This window comes from Genypterus blacodes, unplaced genomic scaffold, assembly GCF_046128005.1.
Source record: "Genypterus blacodes isolate CSIRO-AG114 ecotype Tasmania unplaced genomic scaffold, CSIRO-AGI_Gbla_v1 ptg000044l_1, whole genome shotgun sequence".
Classification (NCBI taxonomy): domain Eukaryota; kingdom Metazoa; phylum Chordata; class Actinopteri; order Ophidiiformes; family Ophidiidae; genus Genypterus; species Genypterus blacodes.
This window is the reverse complement of record NW_027466857.1, coordinates 3913226-3928742: the sequence shown is the minus strand read 5'-3', so window position 1 is coordinate 3928742 and position 15517 is coordinate 3913226. Positions and strand designations below refer to the sequence as shown.

Sequence of the window (15517 nt, the reverse complement as noted above, 5' to 3'; positions counted from 1 at the left end):
CCCTGGAATCAGAAGGTCGCAGGTTTAAGCTCCACAACAACCAGGGTGCCCATCAACAGTCAAGGGCAATGTCGGCGTGTCCTTGAGGAAGTCGGCGTTAACAGCTGCGCCTTCAAAGAAAGAGTCAAGGAACTTAACAATGTTGCAAGAACCGTGTCAACAAGGCAATATATAGTTAACTTTCCAGCATCTTCAACAGGAGTGAGCTCAATCATGCACCAACGCACCTCATTGATCTACTCTAACCTTGTGTTCAGCACCGCCTCACAAAAGACCGACCATACCTGTCTACCGCCTTATCAGTATCTTCAAATCCACGGCGTTAGACTCAATGGATGCCAACCCAAAGCCCAATGTCACCACGGCACCGAAAATCTCTTGCCCCGTCTCCATTTCACCCCATTTTACATGTTATATGACTCAGAGAATGTGTATTACAAGGACCATTATAAAAGAGGCTGCCAGGTCCGAAATAGCCGGTGTCCTTGGTACATGTGCTTGGGTCACACTTTGCGCAACTCAATTTGAAAACCCTGCCAGTGAGGATTCATTAACGATGCAATATTGCTATTGATTTGCTCGCTCCCCATCCAATGTGGAACCGGACACATCACTATCAATGAATACATGTTTCTGAAAGACCGAGGTTAGAGAAATAATGGATCCGTCTCTTTTTTTAAGTAGTTGCTTAAATTGCGGCCGACCCTGTGGTCTACATAGCTCGAGTTCCTACATACCGAGCAAGAATGGAAGAATCTGGAGAATTAGACCCTGAATCAGTTTGTTCGTTTCACTATCAGGCATGTTCAAACCAGTCAACCAGTGACCAGTTATTATCAGAACAATTATCAAAGGCTAAATATGAAAACAATGACTGTATGAGAGTCGAACTACAATCCCTTGATTCTTGTGTTAGCTAGAAACATTCAATGGAGCCTCTTTTACCTCTTTAAGAACCTCTTAAACAATTACACAGAACATTAACCACACGACAAACATATACAGTCTGACTTCATTTTGTTAACAATAATCCAGCTTCAAGCTTTACTCTCTGTTGTCTGAGCTTTTGCTTTGCTAAGTAAAAACATCCTCTGCTGCTCTCACAGACCTTCTCCTCTCTCGTCTCATTTGTTTTGCACCAGTTATGCCAAAGAATCGCAGCTAATTTGGCAATGATGTATATTTTCCCTAAGTGTGGTACATATAGCCCCATTTTAATTGGTGACTTATTCTCTTGTTCCAAGGTTGAAAATGTCCTGCAGGGGTAATGAGGAAGCCCATAAGTTAGAGAGGCTCTTCAGTAATCTGCAGGCCGGCTGGAAAGAAAGGATGTGTGTGTGTGTGTGTGTGTGCCAGCCAGAATAATAATGTACATGTCTGTGTGTTCACTATCTGTCCTTGGCTAAGTGCACCCAGAAAGTTGTTCACCTTGAAAATTCATTATTCCTGGAGTCGAGTCCTGGAATCATGATGCTCTTAAAAAAATAAAGTCGTTTCAGATGACAATGTTTTTTTTCCGCCCCACTGGAAATCAATTTGAACTAAGTGAAGGTATTTTGAATAAGGCCTAATTATAAGAAGAATAATGGCAAATATTGCACCGAAATTCAAGACAGGAAACACTGCCAGTGTCATAAACACAAGAAACTAATTGAGAGTAGGCAAAAATCAGGCTAAGGGGATGATGCACGGTGTGTAGTTATAGCAACCTATACGTCTCGTTCCGAAATGGAATTTGATGCAGTTTTGCACCACATGCTGCTTTTTTGACAGAAGTAATGCTTGGGGCCTAATTTCTCACATCCTTGACTGGCAGGTGGCACATTTGATAACTTTCATCTTCCTCTGCTTCTTTTCATGGCTCTCTCCTTATCCTGGCACGCAGGAATGCAATAAATCTCAGGTACTGTATCTATTCACACTGTTTGTATGTGTTGTGGGTGTGTGTGTGTGTGTGTGTGCGTGTATGTGTGTTCTAGCAGACCCTGTTTGTGCTGTGTGTTTATCTTCGTCTCTTCCTCATTTGTCATGTCAGTAGCGCTCCTGTTAATAAATACCTTCCTTTTCGCTGGTATCAAGAATAATACAGACGAAAAAGGAAACCCCACCACTCTCAAATGCTGTTACCGCAACCTAAACCGGAACACAAATCCAATTTGTTGCCCTGATAAAAATGTTTCATCCTCAACTACCGTGCGTAATTCCCTGATTTTGATCTATGGTTAGGCTGAAAAACAAGCAGGCTTGGTTGAATAGGAGCAGCACAGAGAGCTGACACAGACCTCGTCACGTCGCCGGGTGATGACAACGGAATGATAAACATCGCACTAGTGCAGCTTAAGGCCTGTAAATGGAGATAATGGCAACAATTTAGCTGATTGAGGTACATCGTATCTCTACACATCATGTCTCCGCTGATGTGCATGATAATGGTATTGACTGTCTTTAGGCTCTTTGGAATTACACAGATTATTTTTGTTATCTTCGCAGCGTGGGTGAGGATCTGATGCCTCAATTTAAGGAACTAGATCCACAGATGGTACTGTTATGTGGTTAAGTGGCGTTGTGACGATGTCATTTCGGCACAACGACATGTTATCACAACACCGGCTTTAAATCTACATAAAAAGCATCAGGGATCAGTGCCTGTCATGGAGTCGTGCGGTGTCCTCGCTGAAAACGGATGCAGGGCTAGAGGGTGAAAAGACCGGAGCCAGAGTCATCAAGCAGTCCGACCTGCTGAGAGAAGGGAGAGAGAGAGAGAGAGAGGGAGAACAAACCTGACGCTCTTCATCCGTGGAAAAGCCGAGCTCCTATTTTTAGAGCCGTCCTTTGTGACAACCTGCTCTGCTTCAGCTGTTGCGGATACAAAAGCCTCAGGTCTGAAAAAAGCGCTGTGTAGGAAATGAAAGCAAAAGCGGTGTCGCTCCTTTTTGTTCTTGCGCGAATTTCCGCTCGCAGCTTTGGGTTTTAGGACTCAAAAGTATTCAACAGCTCAGAGACGGAGAAGACGACTTGATTGACATTTGGCAGAGTTCATTTGTTATTTCCAGTGTTTCATATATATGTCCTCATTTTTAGGGATTTGCACATGTTCTTTTTTATATACAGTATAGACGAGCACAAAGGGAGCCCCAAACTTAAAATGTGGTTTTCATAGTTGGGGCATTATATTTATTGTATTTCCATCTCTGGGGGGCCTGGGGAACTGTGAGGAATGTGATTTAACGGGCTTCTCATTGATTTGCTCCGCTTCATTTCTCTGCTAGTGTTTATATTCTAACATGTTTGCTGACATTTAATGTGCATTTCATGTCAGTTTTGACATTCAAAGACCCTTTTTTTTTTTTTGAAAGTTAAGTATTTTTCAAAGGCGTTTAACGGATGACATTTATCACCATGGTAATAAGCCTGCCTTGCGAGCATCATGGACTTCACCTTTTTTTTTTAATGTTTGTGGTTGTGGTGTTGCTTCAATGTGATGAAATATTAACAGACGATCCTTTGTTCTGTGTTGAGACATTGATAGATGTTGTTAGATGGCGTTAGATGTTGCTTTATTTAATGTATTATTAAGATGTGTTGCCTTTGTTTGAAGCGTCGGTTGTACATGTGGTCGGTAATGTCACCTTTTGTCAGATGATATCCGCAGAGGAATGGCGGTGACGACGCAAAAACGAGAGAGACCTGATCTCAATTCATATTTTCCTGCTGTGGTTTCTTTCACCTACAATGAGCAATATCAGATTTTTGTTCAAGGTGTTGCGAGGTAAACGTTACTTACAGCAGCATCCCTCACATCATCCCCCCGAGGAAACAGGATATGATTGAGGTATTTCACTAGATAGACATTCAGAAAGGATGAATGTTTACCAGCAGCTGTGTGCATTAGTCAACGTCAACTTCAATCCTGCTGTTTTTGCCTTGAGTTTCTATCATACACTCATTTATAGTTTCATATTATTAACTACTAACACAACCCAAGAAACCGTCTGTGTATAACTATGAAACTACTAAATGTCAACGCTGCCACTGAATGCAGGCGCCGACCAAAACATCGCAGCCGAGTGCAGTTGTAAAAGTAAAATGTCTTTCACTATAGTCGCCTAGCTGTCGGCGGTGACGCACACCTGGTTGTCTTCCTTCAGACCCCAGGAGACCCCGAGTGCATCAACCAAGCCTTTAGGCAATCAATTCCCCCGTGTGGACCTCTGGAAAATATACTGTTTCCAAACACTTGCCGTCTATGACATGTACACATTGGTATCGTTTTTATGGCCCAGGCCTGGTTGATCACGTTCTAGAAATACCCACAAGCACGACAGAATAAAAATGGAGAATAAAGCTGGTTAGAGATAAAGTCATGTGAAGTACACCCCCATCAAACTGCTGTAGATTGTAAAAATTAATTCAGCAGACTCCATATGAGCAATTACTGCTCACCCAGAGATCAATTTTCAACATATTACACCATAAACTCAGTTTTAATGCTCATCATTATGATCTCTGGGCTCAGAAAAAAGGGCATTTTCACCCTTAGATTCTTCCTTTGTAGATGCTTGCAACTGTTTTGTGAGTTTGACCACATTTTGAAAGCTGGGCCTTTAGCTCCAACTGCAGTTTTGTGACCACGTGTTGTGTTGTGTGTTTGTGTGTACAGTCTGCTTCATTGAGGTGACCGTCAGATGAGAAATGGGTCTTTCTTCCTCTTCTGTGATTGATGTTATCCTGTATAGTTGTTGAAAGGCCGTGGAAAATATTTAGTCAAGTGAAGCTAGCTGGAAATATCTCAATGTGACTCTCTCCCATTCGTCCATGAAGAAGAAAAATACATCAGTAAACAAGTCAAGGCTCCAAAGTACAAGATATATCAGGGATTTTTCTTATAAAGCTTACATTTCCTTTTGAAGGTTATCTGCTTGAACCACTTACCTTCCTGTGTAGAGTTATTGCATTATAGCTTGAATTGCAGTGCATTAAAGTGAGAAAACGGGTTGAGGATACAGCCACCCTGTCGCTTACTGACTCACAGAGCCCACCAGCTACTGACTCTATGAGGTTAAAGACTTCCAGTTGAGAACCCTCCGCAGTTAGTCTATAACCAGATCCGGAAACCTCAATTTACTGATCAACCCTCGAAACATGTAGGCCGACAACACTTGGAGCGTTGTCAGTTATTCATTCATTTGGATCCTTTATGATTTATGCGCTTTGTAGCAGGTGCAGGACTTGGACAGATGTTTTTTCCCCCTGCGCACCTACAAATGGGATCTTTACAACGTGTCTCTGCCAAATAAATTTCCTCGCTGTGCGGAGGTGACAGCACTTTGACAAATGCGATGATCCCTCAGGCTCCAGCAGCTATGAACATCTAGTCCTTTTCATTAGATCATAACATATTTCTCATTGGGTGTGTTTAAATGGGACTGATGTCAACCATTAATGTGCCAAGCTGGCAGTCAAGGAGGGCTGTGTTTCCTTCTAAATCTGTCTGGTGCATGTTCACCAGCAGCAGCTACTGTATGTGTCCTGACGGAGTTTCTTGTATTGCTGAAGCTTAGAGTGGTATGTAAGATGTAATGAAGAATGACTGGTGACGTTTGATGCAGTTTGTTAACACAGATATCTTGCACACAACGTCAAAACAGTCCCACATTTCCCACTCCTCCTGGCTTTTCCGATATCCCAGTGTTCAGCGAGGCAATCATCTTTTCTCTCAGCTGGAGTGAATTCTGAAGCTTGTCCCTCCCTCATCTGACTCCACTTCAGCTCTGCAAGTCTCCACGGTCAATCAGGGCTGCGATTGCCCAGTTACCCGGGAATACAATGCAGTTTGTGGAACTGAACGACTAAATGAGGAACCAAGCCTGCAGTTTAATTGACCTCTTTTCATTTGTGCTGACTGTTGGGTCAAATGTGAGACAGCTGATCATCATGGAATTTGTATGTTGTATGTCTTTGTGTGTGCGTGTGACTAATTTCTCTGTAATTCACGTCATCTATGTAGCCACAGTTGGTCTTTTTAAGGCTCCTGTCATGTGTGTGTCATGTGGCTGTGAGAGAATCTCCTCTTGCACTAGATAACTTCACAGCAAATGCCTGAAGCCGGTATTGTGATGTTTCTCTGAACTTGAATGTCCTCAGATGACATTTAGAAATGGCGTATACTTGACTTTGTGGAATGCTGGGTGAACCTCTGTGAAAAAAACAAAAACAGTTTCATTGTCTTGTCATTGTTTGAATTTCCTAATGGATTTTCTTGAAGCTTTTATGTGTGTGTCTCTGCATGCACATTGGTGCATGAACGTGTCGCCCATAGCGTAATGAGGTTTTTATGGCTGTAATGCTACGCATCAGCAAGCAAACACCATCACACAACCTATCAGTGCATGGAAGAGCTGCAGCCATGCTGGGTTCACAGACTGTTTACAAATGGCATTCGAGGTAACACCCCCCCCTTGCATTTAGCACACACTGCAATTGAGTGTGAGTGCATTCATGTTATTCTCAAGTGGCGTTCTCATGTCAGTGTCACAATCCTCTAAGATCGATGCACTCCTACTTCTTTCTCTTTACATTTCCGTTCTGATTAGTCAGTAAAAAATGATTAATAGGCTAGTTTGGTCCTAGAAAGCATTAAAGGGGGGGGGGGGGGGGGGGGGTCGAGCCGGGGGCCTGATATTCCCCAGACGCGACCCCGTTGCCGCGGTGATGTAATGATGCCCCGGCCCTCCCCCCCTGATGATTGTCGGAGACGTTAATGACTGGGGTGGAAGGCAAAGCACCTGAGCTTTTTTTTGTTGTTTTCATGCATTACATCATTGCTTGGGGCAGGGAGGTGATGTCATTCCGGGTCTCCAGCCTCCCCAACCCCCACACCGGCTCCCTGCTCTCACCTCGCCATTGCTATGACTGGAGCGGCTCCAAAACCAGCCCCCGTAGTACGCTGCTTTCTAGGTATTGTCTGAAGCGGAGCAGCCAGGCTTTAATGCAGCGTGGCAGATGTCTGCAGACACCAGGAACGCCTCACATGCTTTATTGCCTTATTATTGTGTTGATTTCAAATACGACCTGCCTTTAATGCCTTGCATCAGAAACTATTATGTTTGCATCTGTTCATACGTGGGTGTGTTTGTATAGTATTTAGAGCTGTTTATAAACAATGGGGCTCTGATTCATTATCATTACATTACGGCTGCATTACTGCTGTTTTATTATAGATTATGCAAATAGGCACAGTGTTGTAGTGTTATCGTTATATTGTGTGTGGTCATATTGATAGATCTGCATCATAAAATGCAATCTGGGTGACAGAATGTGTGTGACAGGGCCTGACTATTCAGCAGTTTCAGATATACAGTAACTACTAGGTCTTGTGATCCTTTATCACAATCGGATGATGAATTAAATGTCAAATTATAAAGCTGTAGCTGGTGTTTGGGTAGCGACTCCACCAGCCTGCTGATTGTAATTGTGTGGCGGATATGAATTGTAACCTGTGTGTTGATTGTTGTCTGCTTTGTCCTTTAAATTCCATTGTTACTCCTGACACTCTTGTCATTTAAAGCACCAACCTTCTCATATCTCTCTTTCAGAAGCTTTACATGCACAGGACCTTATTAATATTCAGTATCCAGACCCCCTTGGGGCATCACACACACAAACGCTTATACACTCTTGCTCTTTCTGCCACTTAGGTGCCATGTGAGGATCACGTTGGTTGGTGTGTATGTGTGTGTGTGCATGCATATATGGAGGAGAAAGAGAGTTGGCTGCTTGTCATTCAGCTCTCTGGTTGACGTTCAGCTGCATGAAGGTGCAGCGGGGGGAGTCCATTGCCACTTCTTCAAGCTTTAATTTTGTTTTTTACGCACGCACATCTCCCCTCCCTCCCTCCATTTTGCCATGTCTCGCTGCTTCCGTCGCCACAGCAACTGAAGGCCCTGAAGGGTGTGTAGGGGGTGGGGGGGGCGGGGAGGCTGGTGCTCACCCAGTCGCCATGGCTATTCCAGCTGAGTGGCAGTGACAGAGTGACATCATTGTCAACTGTCTCAGTGTTGGTGCCCTTTTGCACATTGTGGACACTTCTCCTCCCCCGCCTGTAAATGATTGCCATCTTTGAGTCTATACTTTGCCTTTCCTCTCTCTGTCTCTCTCTCTCTCTCTCTCTCTCCCTCGCTCTCTCTCTCTCTCTCTCTCTCTCTCTCTCTCGTTTACTAAACTAAATCTTTTTAACTAAAGATGCTGCTCTTTCCATTTCTCCTTCTGTCCACCTCTTTTACTCCCTCTTTTCACTCTGGCTCTCAAGAGGAAGTGCCGCTCTCTCTCTGTTTGTCTCCCCGCCCAGGAAATGGCTTTCCTTCATTCCGTTACTATGCCAACCAGCTCCAGCCATGGTCTTATGCTGAAGTGAGTGTGATAATGGCATTACTCACACTGTGCTCCTCTCTTCCCTCACTCTGCCTCTCTATCTGTCCATCCATCTTTCGCATTGTCTGTCATCTTTCATCTCGCCATGTCGTTCTCTCCCTCTTTCTCTCTCTCTCTCTCTCCCTTCCTGGTTCCTTTTCTATGTCTCCCTCACTTGCCTTTCCTCATCCACCCTTCTTCTCCCCTCCAGCCCTCTTATCTGCTCTGGGGATGTTATAGGATGCTGTAAGCCTTCCAGAGGAGCAGAGCCACAGTGTCTGCTCATCTGCTCTTACAGCACCACTGTGAGGCAGGGAGGAGGTCTAAACCCCCCGCCCCCGGCCCCCCTCCTCTCCACCCTTCACACACCCCAACATACATACACACATCTCCCTCCCGTTGCAAACAAACCAATAAGCTTAACATAGCTTGGTTGAGGCTGCAGGCGTCTCGGTCTTCAGATAATCTAACGTTGCGTGGAGGGGGGGGGGGGGCGTTTGCGTGTGCGTGTGTGCGTCTGCTTAGTCGCCGCGTACGCGTGTGTATGCGTGTGTAGCTTTACTTTCGGAGAGGTGGGGGGGAGGAAGGCTGGAGAGAGAGCGAGAGAGAGAGAGTGAGCGAGAGAGAGGGAGGAGAGGCGGAGGGAGGAAACGTGAGTGAAAGTGTTGTCAGCCATTTTTCCTCATTTTTTCATTTTTCTGCTTTATTATCGGCGCGCCGCTGGTGACGTGATTGTCAGGTGGCGCCGGAGACGAAGCCGAGTCGCCCCTCGGTTAGGATTAAAGCGTTTTTTATTCCCCCACCTCCTCCTACCTCCTCGTTCTTTTTTCCCTGCTGGAATAACCGCGGCGGGGGAGCTTGTGCCGGTGTCGGGAGTGTCTAATCAGGCCACGGAGCGGCGGATACTCCCGAAACTGTCAAACCGCCGCCTCTCCCTCCAGAGAGACGGCGACGGTGCAGCCGAGGGAGGGGAGAGGAGGAGGAGAGCACCGGCGGCTGGACGGAGATGGGGGTCTGTGCCGTAGCGTAGAGCGCGTCCGGGATGTTAGATTTCAGCCCGGCGAACCTTTTTTCATTATGAAACCATTAGCAGCATCAGACAGCAATGGAGTCCCGAGCCAGCAAGATAAAACCCCGGTAAGTAGCCCTATTGACGTGGCGAGGTTTGCTCCCCATCCGTTTTCTTTTTTCCTCCCTCCCCTCCCCTCTCCTCTCGTTTATGACCCGCTAGATATGATTACCGGCCCCATAATGGATGTGCATCGGATTTCTATCGAGTCTCGACAAGATGAATGAACGCGGGCCAGGCCAAGGACGCGGCGGAAACCCGAACCGGTCCTATCAGAGCCCCCGTTATTTCTCCCGTCGGTGTGTTTTAGTATAGAAACGGCCGCCATGTGCTTGCTGTCAGAGGCGTACACACAGGCGCACACACACTTTGTATATTCTTATAACTACCCTGAGGTGCGCGTGTGTGTGTACGAGAGGTTAACAACCGGCGCCTGTAACCTCATTATGTTTTACGACGCACAGAGGTGACAATGTTTGATCGTAGGTCCGTGCGCGCCCGCTAAACGATCACGCAGGGTGTCATTTCATTTGCATGGCGGATGAGATGCAGTATAGGCGATTGATCAAGATGATTTGAGTGGGGGGGGGGCGTGATGTCATGTGATGTAGGGATGAACCTGCCTAAATTCAGTTATGGCACCTTTTAGCCTCTAGGAGCGATTACAGCGTTCCTAGGCATTAGTTAAAGGGCCATTACGCAGACGGGAAATGGGTTATTCGAGGACTGGAATGGTTTTTTTTTTTTTGCTGTTGCTTGACTTAGTGTGTTCAATTCGTGACGTTCTGGTTAAAGCGAGCGCCTTGGTTGAGCTGGTGGCGCTGTCCGTGGTGCTGGATGCAGCAAGCGGCCACATTCAGAGGCCTGAGCTGATCTGTACTTGGAACAGCAAATGGATTGATTGACTGTCAGTGCTGCCAGTATCACTCACACACCAGAACCACACACACACAGACACGCTGCTGTAAATCACACTGATGTATGCACCCTGGATTGCTGAGCAGGTGACGCCTCACAGAAAAATCACCTTAATATTCCTATAATAGTCATAGATATGTCATTTTTGGTGACATATCTCATCCCGTTTCCTCGATCTGTGCTGCTCCCAGTGTTACAGGATGTCAAGGGCTACTAATAGATTGTTTGATTGATAGTTTGTCTTATATGCGGGAAGAATTCTGGATTTCTAAAACTTACATTCTCAATACACACCTCTGCGTACAATGCCCATGTTATCGATAAATGTGTCCATGGGGCTTGTGTGAATAGTTAAGTCTTCTGTAAACACGTGATTATAGAGAGAATTGACTTCTAATAATATGTACTACTCAATTGTAGGTTGATGCTGACTAGTCTTTGATATCACGCTCAGTATTTGAGATATCTTTATGAATATAATGAGTGTTATAAGCCTCTAAATGTACAGATGTGCTGTGCTTGTGGTTTGACTGGTTTCTCAGGAACATAGAAGAAGCATGTCTCCAGTTGAGCAATCGTTGCACACTTAAAACATCTTCATAGTATTTATTATAGCTATTCTGTTTTCATCTCTTAGAACAAATGGTAAAGTACGACATGTGATTGGAGTTGCAATGATGTCATAGGGTACATACAGATCAGTATGATGTCAAATGGCAATGTAGGCTAGTACAAATTGCATCATAGGTTGTTATGGAGAGAGAGAGAGGATAGAAACAGAGAGAGAGAGGACATCCCACCCAGAAACCTCACCCAACTAATATTTATCTATATCTTCGAGCAACAAGGTAACAAAGGAGTCTAGTTCCGTTTATTTGATTCCCTGCCTCACCGTCTTACTTTTTGTAGCATATTAATGGAAGCTGTGTGCCCTGGTTTGGCCCAACAGGAAGCTTGTCATGGCTCGAGTCAATAACAGCCACCAGGTCGTATTGCAATAATGGCATCATCATAGTCAGCACAAGACACAGGGCTGCTATATGTGCAATTTCCAGTTTCCTTATCTTCCCTCTGTAGATCTGTGATTTCCACTGGAACCGTTGCAAGTTATCTCTACTGTAAGTGTTGACCGGTGCCATTGCTGTGCAGTTTTACATAGATTTATTAGGCTTTTACAGGCTTTTATGGCTTTATTTTTGGTTGATGGCTCCACTATGATGGCCGTTTCCTTATCGCCTGACATTTTATGGAACCGATGTCCACGTCCTGAAAGATTTGTGCCAAAATGTCCGAGCCGTGCTGGGCTTGGACAGTAAATCAGGTAGAAATGTCACAGTCTGTGGCATTGATTATAGCAGCTGTACATTTTTAAACTCGGGTGAAATAGTTATAGCTATATGTTAGTGTTATGTTATCTGTTGTAGTCAATGGGTTGGTAGTGTTTGTCAGTATTATTGTCAGTCAGTATTGTTAGTCTGAATATCAGTGTTCATATATGACTGATCTTTAAATTTCACTGATGCTTAATTCTGAATTTACATTAAGACTTTTAGGTTTAGGGTTAGTGTTAATGTTTTTTTTTAGATGGACATTCTTGCTCCCATTTCGTATCTGAATGGTTTGTTTTATAAAACGATTGTGAAATGGACTTAATGCCATTGCAGGTTATCATCACCCAGAGTCTAAACGCCGGCTTGTGTGATGCAAAGTGCAGGAGCTGTAACTCAGAAGGGGGGGAAAGCCCAGAGAGCATATCAGGCCCATTTAATCGGACACCCTGCCTAAAGGCTTTAATCTCTTCATCCGCCTGGTTCGGGAAAAGCGAGAAGCTTCTGCCACGGTCACAGGAAGCCATGTTGCCGTTTGTAACATCATAACTCAACTAGAAATCAACTGATCCCTCTGTTGTGAAATGTAGAGGTTGTCTTTCGTGTTTAGAACATGCATGTCCCTGCATTGCCTTTGCTTCTCTGTGTCAAAGCAGTAAAGAGATTGAGAGCCGACCCAATGCTTCCACACAGTACTTCCTGTCAGAAATATAGGTCATTAGGTCTGCAGTGTAATTTAAGGAGTGCCACATCTGCTCACATGTAGGCAAACTGTATGCTGTTGCTTGAGCATTAGAGAGACGCTTAATCCTCCTGTGACAGCTGATGGTACATTACATGTTTCCAGCTTGGCGCTCTGCAGAGATCATTGGGTTTTATCTATTAGAGGATATCGAATGTGGAGCACACCAGTAATGAGGAGGAAGACTACTCCCATTTTCATGCTAGATTTGGTGCCGAAGGACACAAATAGTGATCAAGATCGGCTCGATTATAGTACATGTGATCGACTATTGTGCTACTGATAGGAAAACCCTTAATGACTTTGTGTCACTATTGTTGTGGCGGCGTCCATCTTGGCCCCATCTCTAGCATGCCAATGGGCTAAAGAGGTCACCGGACCAAATGCTGAATGGACCCCGGCTTATTGACTGGCACATGACCTGAATGAGTACAGAGAAAGGATGACATGTTTATCATGGCCCCTCCTTCCTCCTTCCTTCCCTCCCTTAATTCCTCATCCTGTCCCTCCCTTTATCTCCTCCTCTAATCTCTCCGGGGGGAGGGGTTTGTTTTTGTAGCTAGCCTGATGGGAGGGGGTGGGGCCTTCCTAACCGGTAGTGGAGACCAATGTGGATATTACTATTGACATGTAGATCACACCAGTGCCTAGTTGGGAGGCCATATTGACCGACTTCTTTAATTAATTAACCAACAGCGCACTCCCGCTTATTGATATGAAGGATTGAACAGTGCGTTTTGATTCCTGCATGGCTAACATTATCATATTCACCATAAGAAATCGTGGTTCAGAGCCAAACTGGTGAGGCTGTACACTCTTTTACTCGCATCAATCATTTAAGCTCCACAAATACAGCATTGTGGATTTTATTTGCGTATTTTCCCTCCCTTAGATATCCATGCTCAACTCCCAAATGCCGCCAAAAGCAAATGCAATGTGAGATTTAATCAGTGACAAAGAAACTCATCTCCATAACACAAGAGCGTCCAGCCAGTAATCATAATGTGGAAGTCAGCTGGAGGCGCTCAGAGTGAAGCTGACCAGATGAGGGGATGGAAAATATAGCAGCCGTAGGGGGGGTTAGCGACTGGCCCCTCTGGCCCACCATTTTGGTTAGTGCAGCCAGCCAGATAATTAAACGTGATGGCAATCTTTGGTGAGCGCGTCAGAAACTGAGGATGGAAGTTTTCGTAGAGTACGTTAGAGGAGATGATGACAAGTCAGACCCATTTTCTTGCAAACGAACCCGTAAAATGCATTCCTATCCGATCTCTTATTTGTCATCCAAGTGAGACTTCAGACTATTGCTGCTGTTGGGACTGATTACCAAACCTGTCTGACACAGTGCGGTGATTTACAGCCTCAAGCACATTTCCTGACAATGACATCCAACCTACTGCCTTTCAGAGACAATTTTACCTTTTTAGAGCACAAACGAGAGAGGTTTCAAGCTCAGAGAGTGAAGTCTGCACTGTACTACAATCCTTTGTCTGCCTGATTTATCGGAGCAAAAATTAGCATTATCTGTGAAATTCACCCTCTTTCTATGCCAGCACTCGCACCGTACCAGCATTGTGAGGTTGTCAGTTGAAAATACTACGACTTTTCAAAGCGTCTTTGACAATAGAGATGACTATGGAGTATCTTAAATCACAAATATTTCCTTTTATCTATCCAATTTCATACGTGGCCCGGAGATCCTTTGATGAATGAAAGCTACATCTGCTACGTTTGCCTTTTAGGTGTAAAAAATGTAATATTGATGAGCAGCCACAGCCAGAAGTGGAGCTGAAAGCAGAACAGTTGAGTCTCCCCCACCCAGAATCAAAATATAGGGGAAATTTTGTCATGAAATATTCACATCTATAGACCCAGTGAACCCGTTTATATTGTTAAATTAAAAACATTTCCACTATGGAAGTTTACCCCAGTATGAAGTGATAGATTGAATAGATGATTACTTCCTCGCTTTAATCCTCAATATCTCACAAACAGTGCAGCATGTATTTCAACCAAAACTCAAAAACTTTTACATTATTAATATCAATAGATGTTTTTGTAGTTTTAATCTTCGTCTGCTTAAAGTTCGGCAGGGGGTTTCTAATGAATTTTACATTTCAGGGTCATCCCCGTAGGAAACTAGGGTAGTTCATTTACAATATGGCTAATTACTGTGCTCTCTGGTATAATGTAGTGTATAAATTACTTATGGGTTTCCCCCAGTTACTACCTGGTGTTTATTTAGTTTATCTGAGGTTTAATGAGGGTATTTCCACTGCTTCTTATGTGTAACCCCCCCCCACACACACACACACACACACACACACACACACCTCCCCCTGCTTCCAGCTCAGTTACAGTGATCACAGTTGAGAAAGATTGCTTGAGTGTAATGTTCTTGCAGATTTGGCATTTTTCTTAAATCGGTTCAAAGTTGTCATTGAGACCCTGAAGAGCAGGAAATCTGATAGATTACATTTTAGAATTTCCCCCCAAAACAAGCTTAAGGTTTTGGGAGGGAAAAGGATTTACCTCATAGCATGTTAAGTGTATTTTAATCAACATTATATATAAGCGCTGGCCTTTATAATATTTGGTGTACTGCCAACATGGATATGCCACCACAGGCAGGGAGTAAGGACAGAAATTCATTCTCTAATGTTATGGCTTCTTCATTTGCTCCCTCGTATTGTCACAGCAGGCATTTTGACTTATGAGGTGTAACCAACTAAATGTAATGAAGCCATTACAGGTGTTATGGATGAGTAAAAAGGTTTATTATAACAAAACTTTGTAGAATAGGTCTATAAATAACATGTTCAACATAATAAGTTCAGGTTTAACAGCAGCCTTTACACATTTCATAATGATGACTGGGTTTTTGCCGTTTTTGTTTGTTGGAGATTCATAAATATGCTTTAGTTTTGAGATCACCCAGCATTTTTTATCATGCATAAGTGGAACAGTTTAGCTTTTGTCCAGCTGGACCACAAAAAGGAAATGCCATATCTTTTAACGTTACTTTTTTGCTTTTGTCGCATCGCTGAGTGT

The 15517-nt window shown here is 44.1% G+C and overlaps 1 protein-coding gene across 11 annotated transcripts in view; it reads left to right on the top strand.

Moving 5' to 3' along the window:
* Nucleotides 1–15517, top strand: part of rapgef2b (Rap guanine nucleotide exchange factor 2b) — an 83510-nt gene that overhangs the window by 46597 nt on the left and 21396 nt on the right. The window lies entirely within an intron of this gene.